At 35.9% G+C, this 16,749-nt stretch overlaps 1 pseudogene; it reads left to right on the plus strand.

Moving 5' to 3' along the window:
• The first annotated feature begins 16,128 nt into the window (after window positions 1–16,128).
• LOC143591073 (small nucleolar RNA R71) lies at window positions 16,129–16,229 on the plus strand (annotated as a pseudogene).
• Window positions 16,230–16,749: the final 520 nt, after the last annotated feature.

Consider the following 16,749-nt stretch of genomic DNA (forward strand, 5'->3'; position numbering starts at 1 on the left):
ACGAGCATGTTTTCATTTAACTTGTTTGCTATCGAACTAAGGCCATAATACTAATATATTAGCTAATATTGAAAGTATATCACTTATAGATGCCCCCCCCCCGGGATACCTGGGTCATAACCTGACCCGTTCGGTTAATCTTTCGTTCGTTACGTAAAAAGCGTTTATTTGCTTAATCGATAAATACGTACGGAGGTGTACCTTGTTTTAGCTCAAATGTCATAATATTAGTATTATGGCCTTAGTTCGATAGAAAACAAGTTAAACAAAAACATGCTTGTTTAACTACGCGCTATAGATCTAAACGCGAAAGATAGTTAAAACCAAGCATTGTATCATTCAGTAAGCCGAAAAAGACTTACCAAACAATTATTTGAAATGTTTTAAGCAATCTGCGAAAATATTTTCGAATTTTACAAACGTATACTATGTTTTTATAAATTTACAATAAATTAGCCGAAAAACACTCGTTTTCGCACTGTTTGTCGTACCCGATTAATTTTTCACGGCAAAAACTGAACCCGAATTAAATTTGGACATGGTATTTCATGTCCGGCACGCATAACGAGGTATGTGGACAAAATAAAAGGCCTAAGGGGGTGCCCTTTGACTTCCGGTCGCATGGTAGGAAACCCACCTCTTAAGTTCCTTTTTTTATATATATAGCATATTAGTAGATATTTTTATAACTTCATCAACATCAAGCTAAAGTAAAAACCCAGCTCTTTCACACACATATGGAGAATTAAGGTAAATAATCATAACTTGATCAATTTTAACTTGTTTAACAAAGTTTAGTTTCATATAAACATAGTTTGATTACCAAAAATCATTCCTAACCATGCAAAAATCCTAAAAATAGTCCAAAAACATGTTTTTCTCATACACATGGTTAGGAATCAGAATCGTACTCTTTTTTGGCCATAAACACGGATTAGAGGGTCAAAATGATGTTTTTACGGCTCAAAAGTTCGGTTTAAAGACCTAACCGAAACCCTAGCTTCCGAGGTTGTTATGTTGATGATAAATGCTTGGTTTTTGATATAGGACCTGTATTTAGCTTATATAGAAGCACGAGAACCCGGAAATTGGATTAAGAGAGCGTAATCGGACGAAAACCGCAAAGGTAATGCCGAAATGTTCGACTACTGGCTGTTTAGGATTCGATTGTGATGTGCATATTTTTAGGTCATGAAATTTTTCAGGCACATCAGGGACCATATTATTGGTCCCTGTTCAAATTTGGTAATATTTCGACCATCCGAGAATATTTGGCGAATTTATTACCGAATTAGAGCATTTATTTGGGAAACAAATAATTAAAATGCTTGAAAAATTATAAAATTTTTTGGGGAACTCATTTTTGATATATTATGATTACATATGAAATTTGGGGTCATTTGGAAAACCCTAGGTATGTTTGGTGCATTTGCATTTATTCAGATTCTCATAGCAGTTTTTGGCTCGAAAATGATATTTGGATATGTTTTTAGCTTTTGAAATTGCTACAGATTATTTTGGGAAATGTTTTGGTCAATCAGGAATTTTGGGGAATTTTTCCGAAATAATTTGGTATAAACAGATGATTTTCGGGCTAAATATAGCATATAAAATGATTTTTTATAAATTTATAAATCAGTAAATAATTCCAGAAATATTTTTATAAAAATCTACATATTTTAATTGATAAGTGACTAAATTTTCATGATCTAATGATTAACGGATAATTAATTATGCTAATTTGAAGATTAAACAAGTTTAATTCTGACGAAAAGCGGCAAGTTCGTGATTAACGAACTTGTTAGAATATCAGAACATCAAGAGTGATCAAAAAGCATAATTTCGGATTAATTATCTAAAAACAAATTTTTTTGTGAGAAATCCGGACAATTTGGATAGATTGTGCGCATTTTTCTCCAAATTAAACTGAATAAACAGAAACGAGCCTCGTAGCGAATCCAGACCCCTAATACGTGATCTTTCTTTATAACTTAATTATTTTATCAACCAACATGTTTACCTAAGTTTACTTCCCCATAACTGTTTTCTAAACGCATAAACGAGCAACTTGACCCAGCTGGTGAAACGAGGAAACTGAGCCATGTTCGATTTTAAACATCAGACATTTAACAACATCACAATCTAAACCTACTGACACTTTCTCGGTATTATAGCTATACCCAGACTAGCTATACAACCCAGTCTAGTATAAAGATTATAGTAATATTAAAATATTAATATTATTATAATATTAACTATAGGGACTAAGTGATAGCAAGGGAAACGGACCCCGAGCTGACCTCGCACTGAGTGCCTTCAAAACGGTGAGTTTCATGACCCCACCCTTTAAACTGTTTTACGAACTTTTGGGGTGAAAAGCATTTTTATATGCATTATCTATCTGAAAACAGTTCAGAACGTAAAATACATGAATCTTCATGTATGAAAAGTCCCTACAAACATAATGATAAACTACGTGCTGATAAAAGGTGATTATTATCATGATTGATATATTAAATGAAAATACTACCAATGCCAAAACATAATAAAATCACACGTGACAACCTGTTTATACAAATACTCTATATAATGATAAAAACAACAGGTTGGGGAAATAACGTGGTCTATAATGGCCATAGGGATAACGTGATTTGTGATTATCATGGGACTACAGTGGGCAGAAGGGGAGCCACAATAGTAATAAACTAATGTTGAGTATGGCATATGAGTCAAGTTCTGCTGCAGCTTATAAACTAAAATTTAGTATGGCCTATGAGCCAAGTTCTGCTGCAACTTAGAAACCAAAGTTGAGTATGGCCTATGACCCAAGTTTTGATGCAACTTATAAACCAAAGTTGAGTATGGCCTATGAGCAAGTTCTGCTGCAACTTATAAACCAAAGTTGAATATGGCCTATGAGCCAAGTTCTGCTGCAACTTATTAAACAAACTAACTTGATTATGATATGAGTGTCAAGAAAATATTGTGATTATAAATATTGTGGGCGGAAAGGGGACCACGGTGATTGGTGATACATGATAAAAACTACATTTGTGTATATATATAAATATATACATACATATATATATAAATATATACATACATATATATATATATACATACATATATATATATATATATATATATATATATATGTATAATATATAGGGAGAGGATCAAGAGAAAATCACCTTTAGAGAGAAAACTAAAAACTTTTAATGAATTATTTTTAATTAAAAATAAAAAGTATTTTCAAAATTCTGTTTTAGCCATTATTCTTATATTTTCTTATATTTCACTCGAAAAATATAAAAAAAACAAAAAAAAAAACAAAAAACAACCCCGCTGTAATGCACATACGTATTACTGTGCGATACCGTTGTATTACACATGTGTATTACTATGTATTTTTGAGTTTAATAGTGTTTTATTGCATATACTCAATATTTATGTATTGTATATGTGTAGTAGTGTTGTATTATATGGAAAAAATAATAATAAAACAAAAGCCGATGTGGTGCACATGTGCGTTAATGTTGTATTACACATACGTACTAATGTGTATCCGATGTGTTTATTAGTCTTATATTTCATATATACAATAGTATGTATCAAATATGTGCAATAGTGTTGTATTCTATGCAATACAAACACTTTTGCATATATGCAATGCACACTATTACACATGCGCACTATACCGACGAGGTTACCGACAAGTTTTTTTTTTTTTTTTTTTTTTTTTTTTGAACAACATATAAGAATAATGGGGAAAAAAGAAACTTCAAAAAAAAATTAAAAAAAAGTTAAAATAGTTCTTTAGAAGTTTTTAGGAGTTTTTAAGTTTTCTCTTTAAGAGGAGTTTTCACTAGAACCCACCCCTATATATATATAATATATATATATAAATATCTATGTATACGCATTATGTGAATAGATTTAGGAAATATTGTGTGTAGAAAATACTAATTATTTGTGTATATACTGTGTAATTTTTAAGTTTACGTGGAACTATTGTGGGCAGAAGGAAGCCATAGTGGTTGAATGTACGGGAAACCGTTGTGGGCGGAAGGGGAAGCCACAATGGTTGATGTTTCGAGGAAAACGAAGGCACGCATTACGAATGAACAATCACGATTTTATCGTAATTTCAAATTTTATTATAAACTTATACACATATATATGTGCATACAAAGATACAGATACACATATACAAACATAATTACATTTTCTTACGTACGCACGTACTTAAAAGCTATGACTGTGTGGTACGCTGAACTGATTTCGTTAAAACTTATGAAACTCACCAACTATTTGTAGTTGACCTATTTTAACGTGCTTTTCAGGTATTTAGAAAACGTGGAGTAAAGTGCTTATGTGCTATCTGTTTGAGTTGTGATCGATGCTATGTAATCTGTTACAAGCATTCAAGTTAAAAGTGAAGCAGTAGACGGACAATTTTTCATTGTGACACCTAGTTTGTAAAAGATGTTAGAACAATGTAATCTATTGAAAATTAATTAATAATGCTTCTTTATGAACAATGTATTTGATACTAGTTGTATCTGTTGCATTACCGTTTTACGCTTCCACGAACCGCTTAACGGGGTGAGACAGAAGTTGTTATCAGAGCCATTGGTTATAAAGGATTAGGTATCCCTTAGGATACCTTAATATATAACTGTAGGCTCGATTATCACTGGTAAATTAATAATGAGTAACGATAGATATTGATGGATGCCGGGATGAACTCGTAGGGCAAGTGAGTTATAATGGTCCAGAATGTAATAACAGACTTGTTTGTATGAGGGAATTCGGGGAGAAGTCGCGGAACATACTGATAGGTAAAAATGGCAATATACGTGTATAAAGGTGATGTTGGGTATATATGTAATGTGCATACGTGCTTATCTGAAACGAGGTATAGGGATACGTGTACGTACGGTACTACCGATATTACGGAATCTTATCGAAACGAACATTATATTCGGTTATGATCAATACTAATCCCTATATTAATTAAAATTATATTTTACCAAAATTAATATTATATTTTATTACAATTAATATTATATCTGTACATAATAAATAAAATATTTTATTTTTACCCTAATTAATAATATCTTCTACTCTGTTTAAAGCTAATGGAAAATGTTATTTTATGACTAACTGTTACACCAAAGGATATTGAGATCGGGTAGCCTTATAACAAATAAGGAACCGGTGTTACCTGTAAACGATAATACAAGAACGCTTAACCGAATTCAAACTAAATCTTGTGATATGACGGAACCACTAAGAGGCTTAATATGCAAGGCCCAGGAAAGAACCGTTGGAGGCGTGTCCTACAGACAATGATTTCAAGAAAATATATATATACATGTAATACCTTTCAGCCTGGGTCTAACCTTTATTTCATATACTCGTTTCTTTGACACGAAACTAAAGTATTTTCTAGTCATCCTTCCATTTCTGTTGTTTGAAAAACAAACACCATCCCTAGGGAAAATACTTAGTGATAAATCCAACTTATTGAATTATAAATATAATAACTACTTTATTGAGTCCCTAATTCTATAAAAAGACCGTGACTACCAGTACATATAATGTATTAATGATATTTCAAAAAGAAATATTAATAATAATAATTTCCTTTACATATCACCAGTACAACTAATTTTGATGAACATCCTTAACTAGCAAAATCTTCGAATCATCTATGTTCGAGAACCTTCAACCTCTCCTATATTTCGCTATTTCATTCGATTATTATAAAATGAAAACCCCATAATCATGAAATGATGGCGTGCCCCGACTGGAATGGAACCTACTTACCTCCAACCAGTAAACTACTACTTTTATTAAGCCCGACATGCCTACAAATACTGAATGACCTGGCGAAAGAATATATTTTATGATTATAGTTAATAAACATTCAGAAGTCAGGTGGAATATACACGTGCATTCCCATTATAACGTACTGATTAAACTCGTAACGAGCAAATATCTACCTACGGGAGAGACAGAACAAAAACAACTTCCCAATAATGGGATCGCACCGGAACAATTGTTGTAACAACTACCCAACTGAAAAAAAAAAAAAAAAAAACCCTCGCCTTAACAAGGTCTTATCGGTTGTGAGTTGTGTATGAAAGTTAGATCCCTAATCGACCTGAACGTGGTCTGTAATCCTCTAACAAACAATCAACATTCAAATATTACAGGAAAGTGAGATCAGTAATTTCAATCCTCGATACACAAATATATACATATTACGCAAACGGCTATATATTACATTATACGAACAAGAATATAATTGGCCACCTTATTCAATTGAAAATTAACGACCCTAAAATACAAAACCCGAATTAATTTCGGAAACCATAAATAAGGCTCTTAATATTAAAAACAAACTAAAAGCCGCTTGAGGCTAACCCGAGGACTATACCGATATATGTGAAGAGATGGCGATTTTTGAAAGGTGTTGTTTGAGCTAATGAAACCGATGAGTTAACCTGAAAATATGTGCAACTGTGTAAAATTGCCTAGAAGGTTAACTCTGTAGCGTATTAAACAAAATTATCTCATTCCCGATACTATGTATTTATATATATATCAAATCAGAACGAGTGCCTTACTGACAGGACGGATGTAGTACCACCTGAAAACTAGTATACAACTAAACTCCATAAAGGGACCCATAAAAATGTTGAACGGGGAAAATCAAACAGTTATGACACAACAAAAATTTACTAAATAAAGTTTGGTGGAATCCAAATCGGGAAACCAAATACGCTTGGAAATGAAAGAATGAATTCTGAAACACAAGATTATAAAAATTTCCTCAAAAGGGGCGTAATTGGTATATTTAATTTCGGGAACGAAATTTCTTAACGGGGGAAGAATGTGACATTTTAGACAAAACCAGGTGCACCTCATTACATATTTAACGATTAAGCAAATAAACGCTTATTACGTAACGAACGAACGATTAACCGAACGGATCTGGATATGACCCACATATCCTGCGCGGTCATCTATAAGTGATATACGTTTAATATAAGCTAATATATTAGTATTATGGCCTTAGTTGGATAGAAAACAAGTTAAACAAAAAAAAGCTCGTTTAACTACCCGCTATAGATTTAAACGCGAAAGATAGTTACAAACCAAGCATTGTATCATCCGTTAAGCCGAAAAAGACTTACCAAACAGTTATTTGAAATGTTTTAAGCAATCCACGAAAATATTTTCGAATTTTACAAACGTATTCTATGTTTTTATAAATTTACAATAAATTAGCCGAAAAACACTCGTTTTCGCACTGTCTGTCGTACCCGATAAATTTTTCGTTGCAAAAACCGAACCTGAATTAAATTTGGACACTGTATTTCACGTCAGGCACGCATAACGAGGTATGTGGACAAAATAAAAGGCCTAAGGGGGGCCCTTTGACTTCCGGTCGCATGGTAGGAAACCCACCCCTTAAGTTCCTTTTTTTATATATAGCATATTAGTAGATATTTTTATAACTTCATCCCCATCAAGCTGAAGTAAAAACCCTGCTTTTTCACACACATATGGAGAATTAAGGTAAATAATCATAACTTGATCAATTTTAACTTGTTTAACAAAGTTTAGTTCCATATAAACATAGTTTGATTACCAAAAATCATTCCTAACCATGCAAAAATCCTAAAAATAGTTCATACATATGGTTAGGAATCAGAATCGTACTCATTTTTGGCCATAAACACAGATTAGAGGGTCTAAATGACGTTTTTACGGCTCAAAAGTTCAGTTTAAAATCCTAACCGAAACCCTAGCTTCCGAGGCTGTTATGTTGATGATACATGCTTGTTTTGTTAAATAGGACTTGTACTTAGCTTATATAGAAGCACGAGAACACGGAAATTGGATTAAGAGAGCGAAATCAGACGAAAACCGCAAAGGTAATGCCGAAATGTTCGATTACGGGCTGTTTAGGATTCGATTGCGATGTGCATATTTTATGTCATTAAATTTTTCAGGCACATCAGGGACCATATCATTGAGTCTCTGTTCAAATTTGATAATTTTTTGACCATCCGAGAATATTTGGTGAATTTATTACCGAATTAGGGCGTTTATTTGGGAAAAAAATAGTTAAAATGCGTGAAAAATTATTAAATTTTTTGGGGAACTCAGATTTGATTTATTATGATGACATAAGAAATTTGGGGTCATTTGGAAAACCCTATGTATGTTTGGTGTATTTGCGTTTATTCGGATTTTCATAGCCGTTTTTTGCTCCAAAATGATATTTAGCAGCTTCTGAAATTGCTACAGATTATTTTGGGAAATGTTTTGGTCAATTAGGAATTTTGGGGGATTTTTCAGAAATCATTTTGTAAGACCCCGAATCCTAGGAATTCTACAGTTGGTGATCATACAATAAACTTACAAAATTCTTAAACTAAAAACAATTCATTTCATTTCAATAACCATTTTAGAGTATAAACAGCGGAAAAATCATAATTATTAAAACAAGTTCCCAAAACCCGGGAATTATACCAAAACCAAATTTCAATGTGACACGAGGTCAAAGACTCGCGCAAAATTAAACCAATTACAACTAATTAGATAGTGGTAAATGGGTGTCGAACACGAAGAGTTTGTGGAATATGTATTACTGAGTAGTTTACAATTAAACTAATATAAATGTAAATCACAAAACAGTAAAATTCAGGTTGGTTTGATTTGATTTTATAAAATAAATAAACTAAACGAAGGTTGTAAACAATAGATTAAATGAGCATTCCTCTTGGAGCTCGGTTATTACGCAACTCTTTTGTTTAAGTTCAATGGATAAATCATAATATCTTGATTTCGTGTTAATATAATTTTTGTGATTAATCAAGAACTAAGTACTCGGATTCCTAGAATGCGAGTCGTTACTTGGTTAATCAATCAATATATTCTTAACCCTAATTTCTTCTACTAAATCTCGATTGTCTACAACACCAAGAATGTATAGAACGAAATTAGGTTAAACTATATGGACAAATTACAAACAATCAAACAAACAACGTGATTATATTAATCTAAACGATTCGATAATCAATCCAAGTGCATGAACAATAAACAAAAAGAGTATTGCAATAACCTTACAACCAAGAGAAATACTAAACGTTTTAGCCACACATAATTGAAATCATCATACCAAGTTTAATCCGAAGCAATCCTAGATTATGATGTTAATCCTTGATTAGAAACACCCAAAATGTTGTTCCCAAGCACCAAAATCACCCCAAAACAATGTCTAGATCGGAATCATGAAGAACGGAGCTCAAAAGACAATTATAACATAAAAAACGAGTTGTAACCGCCACCAGTCGTCAGGGTCCACTGTAAGCTACGGTGGCCACCGTAGCTTTCGGTGGATTTGAAAATCACTACGCCATGTTTTATCTGTTTACACTAGGCTGCTACGTTGGGACCCTACCGTAGCTTACGGTGGTACCGTAAGCTACGGTAGCCTCAGCTCCAAGTTCTTTGTTCTTCTTTGACTTGTTGACTGCCATCACCAACTCTCGAGTTCTTTGCTCCTCTACATCATAGTTCACTTGAATCGCCATTTTTAGCACCTGTACCTGCAAACACGCACCATATACGGTAGTAACCTAAATCCTTGAAATAACACGTAAAAGCTCATGTTTTGTTTAGAATTACTACAATTAAGGGTGGCTCTACAATCCACCCGTTACATTCCCACACTTGTTCGTTGCTTGCCCTCAAGCAACTCGTCAAACCAATTGTTTTTAGAACACCACCACCACACAAACCACAAACCTGGCTCAGTTAAGGTCCCGAGTCATACCCAGTTCCCACATAATCAGAAGTTTGCACTAGCTTACTTGATATTATATTTTAAAACATAGAATTCTAGTCAACCTTAACATGCTTTCGGTCTTTACTTGCACATAACACACCGTCACTCATTAACTCACTTATCGGTGACTGTTCCAAATATCACAATCATACTCGATTCTCCTCGCATACACTTGTACCACGATCAAATCTCCACCTAATCGTGCTTTAATATAAAAGCAAATCAAGAGGTCTTAAACAGGTTGTAACGAGGCTAGGGGTAAAGGTATGGAATGGGGATATTTAAAGTGGCTCAAATGATCCGACCCGGCTTGTTTCATCAAAACTAAATTAAACAATAAAACATACCACTATATACATAACAACTTTCATAACGAACTCGAACCACAAAGCTTTGAACATTGCCTTGACTTTTCCTTGTCTTTTTCACTTATATATATATATATATATATATATATATATATATATATATATATATATATTTGACATAATAACTTGCATAAACAATTAACTACTACTCTCTATTTAGTACTAACGAATCAATTACAATTACAAAAACAACCTATTAAGCCGGATCGTCTCACAATTACATCGGGGTTTGATTAAATAAAAAGAATAGGTCCAATAAAGTTTTCTAAAGGAACCAACCCCCCGCCCCTCTCATTATCCATGCTCATATATGTAATTTATGAGGCCCAACCCCCAAAACCCATACTCACACTCATCCGAGACGAGGTTTTAACCTATGTGCCTCAATCACTTTTGCATTTATGCGAAGCTAAGGTCTTGAAGTGCATTGATGGCACAAGTTCTAACAGAGACTAACCATTCCGTCACCGCTCTTCGTTTTCCCCAATACCCAAGTGACTGTGGCATGTTATGTGATTGGATAAACCGAAAGCATGCTAACTTTGCCTAGAATACTACTCGACCACACTTTTAACATAGCTAAACAAACTTGATTTTTGGGGAATTATGACCATGAAAGGGGATCAAAACTTTTCCCCGACAATCTTACCACTTTTCCGATGTTTTTCTTTCACAAAAAAAAAAAAATTATTTTCATCCCTCATCCCCACACTTAAGATACATTGTCATCAATATAGGGTATTTAGGATAACAAAACACCACCACGAGCACGGCCCTTAAATTCCAACTTGTCATTACTCCACCCAACCTCCCAAAACCCAAACAGAAACGGAAAAAATAAGATACAAAAATGTACAAGGGAATACTTGATTTGCTGCCGACACAGCTCAATAGTAACATGGTTGAGGTGGTCCAAAAATGAACGTCATCACGTCCGTGAATTCGCCAAAACCAAACGCCCCCTGATCCTCTCCACAGGCTTAATGTTCCCCTTGAGTTTGTCTTGAACCTTGAGTTTGTCGTGGATCCAACCATTCTGAATGATGCAACGGTGGCATGGGATAATTCACCGTACCGTCGTATGGTGGCAATGTGGTGTAGTCAACGATCGGTGGGTCAGCCACCACCGGTTGCCCCGAATGTCATGCGGCGTGCATTTGTCTCTGACGGTCATCCTCATATCGATGGTTGATTTCTCTTTGTTAAACATAAGCGTGGGTCCGGTTCCACACTTCTTGGCGATCATACATTTGCTTTTGAGCGCGCTCCATGCTAGCGCCCATGAATGTTTGGTGATCAAACAATGTCTGAGTTGTCTCGGCCCAATTATAGTAGTGTGTTGGCCTGGTGTTGAATATTACATCCTGCATTCTGCCATGGTGTGCCCAATTTGGGCCAAATGTTTGCCTCGAATAATCAAATGGTAAGGCACTTCCCCGTCTCCGTCCTTGCGCACTTGAACTACCACCTACTCCTTCACTTTCCATCGTAACCCACTCACCCGGTTCATCATCATAATCATCCTCTCCACTCTCTCCCTCTTCATCATCACTCTCACTTTCATCTTCTTCTCCCTGTTGCAAAGGTCGAGCATCAACCTTCAATGCCCTCGATCTCTATCCCTCGCTTTTCAACATATGGTACCTGTCACTTGCCCGGTATTCCCAACCAACCCCCAACTTTGTCACATAGAATGGCTTGTGTTTCTTCCCAACTCCAATATCATTATCTCCAATAACACCAAACCGCATCAACAACGCGGTAATCAACCGACAATGTGGAATAATCTTCCTACTCACATTATTTCGGCTTATCCAAATATTGTTAAGTACTAGATACCGGAACGAAACAAGTGGTCCTCCATGCATCAAAGAGTATAGAATCGCGACATCGGGATACCGAACTTCTTGCATATCCCCTCTTCTTGGCATGACATTATGTAAACAAATGATGAGCAACATTTTTGGCTCAATCTTCAAATTCTTTCTTAATAGCTTCCCATCATACAGGTAAAAACAAAGCTTCCAACATCATTCTCCAAGTTGGATGCCTGTCTGGTTGATAATACAAGTCATTCAAATCTGGATACACGTAGTTGCTTTGAGGCTTACTATCAAATCATGCAATTTGCCTCAATGTTTCAGATGACATAGTGACCTCAATGTTGTTAACAGTTCCAACAAGCTTCATCCTCGAGGGTTTATTAAACGAAGAACATCTCAACGTTGCCATCCATTCTTCAATTTCATCGATAAAAACATACTTCTCGTTTCGATCATAACACTTGAGGGCTGCTTCCCAACCCAATGCCTTGAATCAATCAAAAACATCAAACGGACCAAACTCACGTTCCGGGACCACTTTCTCACAAATAAATGTGTCGTACTTCTTTGTTAAAGTATTCATTTTCTCATGAAACAACTCTGGTTGCCATCGCAATTCATGTTCTGTTAGTGGTCCATGAGTCCAATCTGGTTTAACATATTGCACATCTTCTTCCCGTTCTTGTTATTGTTCTAACCTCCGCTTTTTCACTTGTTCAGCGGCAGAACTAAACCCTCTAATCACTAAATGAACCCGCAATCCCTTTTCCTTTATCCTTAGCAGAACGTCCCATCTAAACAATGAAAAACACTAACCAAGTCAGTATTCATCTCTATATACATTCCCACACTTGCTTGTTTTTACGGTTGTGAATATATGAAAATCATAAACCATTTTTCACAAAATTTTGACAGCATTTTGTTTAAACATACACATAATCCATAAACTTTTGTTAAACATTAATTTTCCATACTATATTCACCACCATAACACAATTTCAAACTAACATCAAACTTTCTCATATTCAACAAGCAAGTGTAAGCAATGTACAAACATGCAATCTTAACCAATGAATTTTGTAGTAAACGAGTGAAGAGAAACATACCTTTAAGCCGAATTAAACCCTCTAATCACTAGTCAGTTGCAAAACCCACTTGTTGTTCAAAATTTTTGGACCAAAAGTGTCCAAAATCGAACCCCAAAAAGTTAAGATAGATGAAAACCGAGCAAAGAATGTGATTCCTTGCGAAAATCTAGCCAAGTTAGACCCGAAAATCGTTGATTTTGGTTAAGATTTGAATAAGTTATTAATTGGGGATTAGGGTTTGGTAGAGAGGAATGTAAGATGAAGATGGTGAATGAATGTAAAGAAGAAGAAGGTAAGTAAAAGATGTGGATGGGAATTTTTTAAGATTTTCAGTTTTTTTTATTAATGTTATTAATTTTTTTTTACATACTGCAGAACCCGTCGCCGACACTCAGAGTCCACCGTAGCTTACGGTAGCTACCGTAAGCTACGGTAGCTTCCTTAACGTAACTATCCCACCGTAAACAGAAAGAAGCTAGCGTAAGAATATCAAGTCCACCGTAGCTTACGGTGGACACCGTAGGCTACGGTGGCATCTGATGGGAAATTAATTTTTTTTTAATTATTTACAAACAAAAAGTAAAAATTACCCTACCCCCCATGAAAAACCCGAGTTGTCCTCAACACGGTAAAGAGATTCCCGAGAATTCCCCACACTTGATTTAGACAACCTCGTAATGAGAAAAGTAATTTTTAAGACCAAATTTGAACAAAAACTAAACTAAATTATACAACAAACCTGGACCGTTTAATTGGTTGATTCCTCAGGCGACCGCAACAAGTAGCCTACCTTGTCCACTTCACACATGTTGATATCCTTACCCTCCAAGTATGGTTTAAGTCGGTGTCCGTTCACAGTTTGTCTTGCTTGATTGTGTAAGTCTTCAATTTCCACATCACCAAACTTGCCCACTCTTGTGATCACATACGGGCCTATCCATTTGCTTTTGAGCTTCCCGGGAAACAGTTTGAGTCTTGAATTATAAAGCCACACTTTTTGCCCAACCTCAAATGTTCGTTTCCTTATCTTGGCATCATGCACCCTCTTCAATTTCTCTTTGTAGCTCGAGGCACATTCATATGCTTCATCCTGGATTTCCTCAACTCATTCAATTTCAACATCCTTAACTCACCGGCTTCCTTGTAATCCAAATTGACATTCTTAATTGCCCATAATGCCCGGTGAGCCAACTCCATTGGCAAATGACGTCCTTTCCCATAAACCAACCGGTAAGGAGTCGTTCCTATGGGTGTTTTATAAGCGGTTCGATACGCCCATAATGCATCATCCAACTTTACCGACCAGTCCTTCCTATCAACCCTTACCATCTTCATCAATATTTATTTAATTTATCAGTTGGACACTTCAACTTGTCCACTGGTTTGCGGATGATACGGAGTAGCAATTCGATGATTCACATTATACCGCTTCAACAATTTCCCGAAATTGAAATTCTTGTAATGCGTTCCACCATCACTAATAATCACTCTCAGAATTCCAAATCTTGCAAAAATATTGGATTGAACAAACTTACATACCACAGTGTGATCATTAGTCCTTGTTGCTATGGCCTCAACCCACTTTGAAACATAATCCACCTCCACCAATATGTATAAATACCCACAAGAATTTGGAAACGAACCCATAAAGTCAATTTCCCATACGTCAAAAATGTCAACCACCAAAATGGGTTGCAAAGGCATCTCATCCCGTTTTGAAATTCCACCCATCTTTTGACAATTAAAACAATGGCGTGCATAGTTACTTGCATCTTTAAAGATTGTGGGCCAATAAAACCCACTTGTAAGAACTCGATAACCCGTCTTTTGCCCACTAAAATGACCACAAGCGGATGAATGAGCATGTGCCAAAATCTCTTGAACTTTCGATTCAGGAATGCAACGCCGAATGATTTGATCGGCACCAATTTTGAACAAATCGGCCTCATCCCAAATATATTGCTTTACTTGGGAGAGAAATTGTTGTCTCCTTTTCTTGGCCCAATGTATCGGCATCTCACCCGAGGCCCGATATTTGACAAAATGAGCATACCATGGTGTAGTGGAAACGGCTAACAATTGTTCATCCAGAAATCTCTCATTGATTTCATGTGAATCATTCACACCTTCCAAAGGAATCCACGGTAAGTGGTCCGTCACCACATTTTCACACCCCTTCTTATCTCGGATCTCCAAATAGAACTCTTGTAACAATAAGACCCAACAAATCAAACGGGGTTTTGCATCTTTCTTATCCATGAGGTAACGAACCACACTATGATCCGAATAGACCCCAACCTTACTTCCCCATATGTATGACCGAAACTTATCCAAGGCGTACACCACCGCAAGTAATTCTTTTTCAGTAGTGGTGTAATTCAATTGTGCCTCGGATAACGTTTTTCTTTCATAATAAATCACCACCGGCTTCTTATCAATTCTTTAACCCAAAACTGCTCCAATCGTGGTATCACTTGTATCACACATAATCTCAAAAGGCTTCGTCCAATCTGGCGGTTGCAAAATCGGTGCAAGTGTTTGAGTTGAGTTGCTTGATTTCCATAACGGAAATTTAGATGATTTCTCAACCCGGGGTGGTAAGTGTTTGAATTCATATTGAAATTTCGATTACCACCCCTTGACCTTGAAGTGCATTCACCTCTTCAACTTGTGCTTGCCCTACCGTACACACATCAGCCCCATGACCCAACTCGTTACAATTGGTATAAACATCAATTCTTTGATTAGTAGTTTGTACCTCCACATCCTCCACAGCATGAACTTGCGGTCTTCCAATTGTCGGCCTTGCTCTTCTTGCAGTTTGAGGCTTTCTCTTTGATGTGACCGACATTTGTTCCAAGAATGCCCAATCGTCTTGTTCATAATTGGTACCGAACGTACTGTTTGTGATTGACATCAAATCCCTTTCATCTTCCGCATTCAACCCTTCATGAACAGCATTCAACAACTCCCAAAGAGTTATACCATGATTAGGACAATTCTTGATCATCATGTTGAACCTCTCGAATGCTTCATGAAATATTTCACCCGATTGTTGTTGGAAAGACCTCAAACTTCGTCTCGCATAATTAGTCTTTTGGGCCGTGTAAAACTCTTCTAGGAACCTTTGTTGCATCTCGGCTCAAGTGTAAATTGATGCGGATGGCAATGTGTAAAACCATCTCTTTGTCTTATCCTCCAACGAAAATTGAAATAAAACCAATTTCACCTCATCCGGTGAGAAACCTTGACCCTCGATCGTGTTACAAAGAGAGTCATATGCCTCTAAATGAAAATAGGGTTCTTCCGTTGCTAAACCCTTATACTTTGGTAAACTTTGGAGCGCATTGGTTCTCACCTCAAACGTTCTTCCATTTTGGTTTTGAGGAATAACCACCGGAGATGGGTTCTTAGTGATTACCGGTCTAAAGTGAGCTTCAATTCCCCTTACCATCTCTCTTGCATGACGTCTTGGTACCCCCAATGGTACTCTCGGTTGGCCCATTTGCAGGTAAATGGGCCTTTGTTGCACAATTTGGTGAAATTGCAGTTCAGGATTTGGTTGTTGAAATTGAGGTTGTTGGTATTGGGGTTGTTGAGGA

This window comes from Bidens hawaiensis, unplaced genomic scaffold (assembly GCF_021521415.1).
Source record: "Bidens hawaiensis isolate Kalapana, Puna unplaced genomic scaffold, B.hawaiensis_p1.1 tig00039167_1, whole genome shotgun sequence".
In the NCBI taxonomy this organism is placed as follows: domain Eukaryota; kingdom Viridiplantae; phylum Streptophyta; class Magnoliopsida; order Asterales; family Asteraceae; genus Bidens; species Bidens hawaiensis.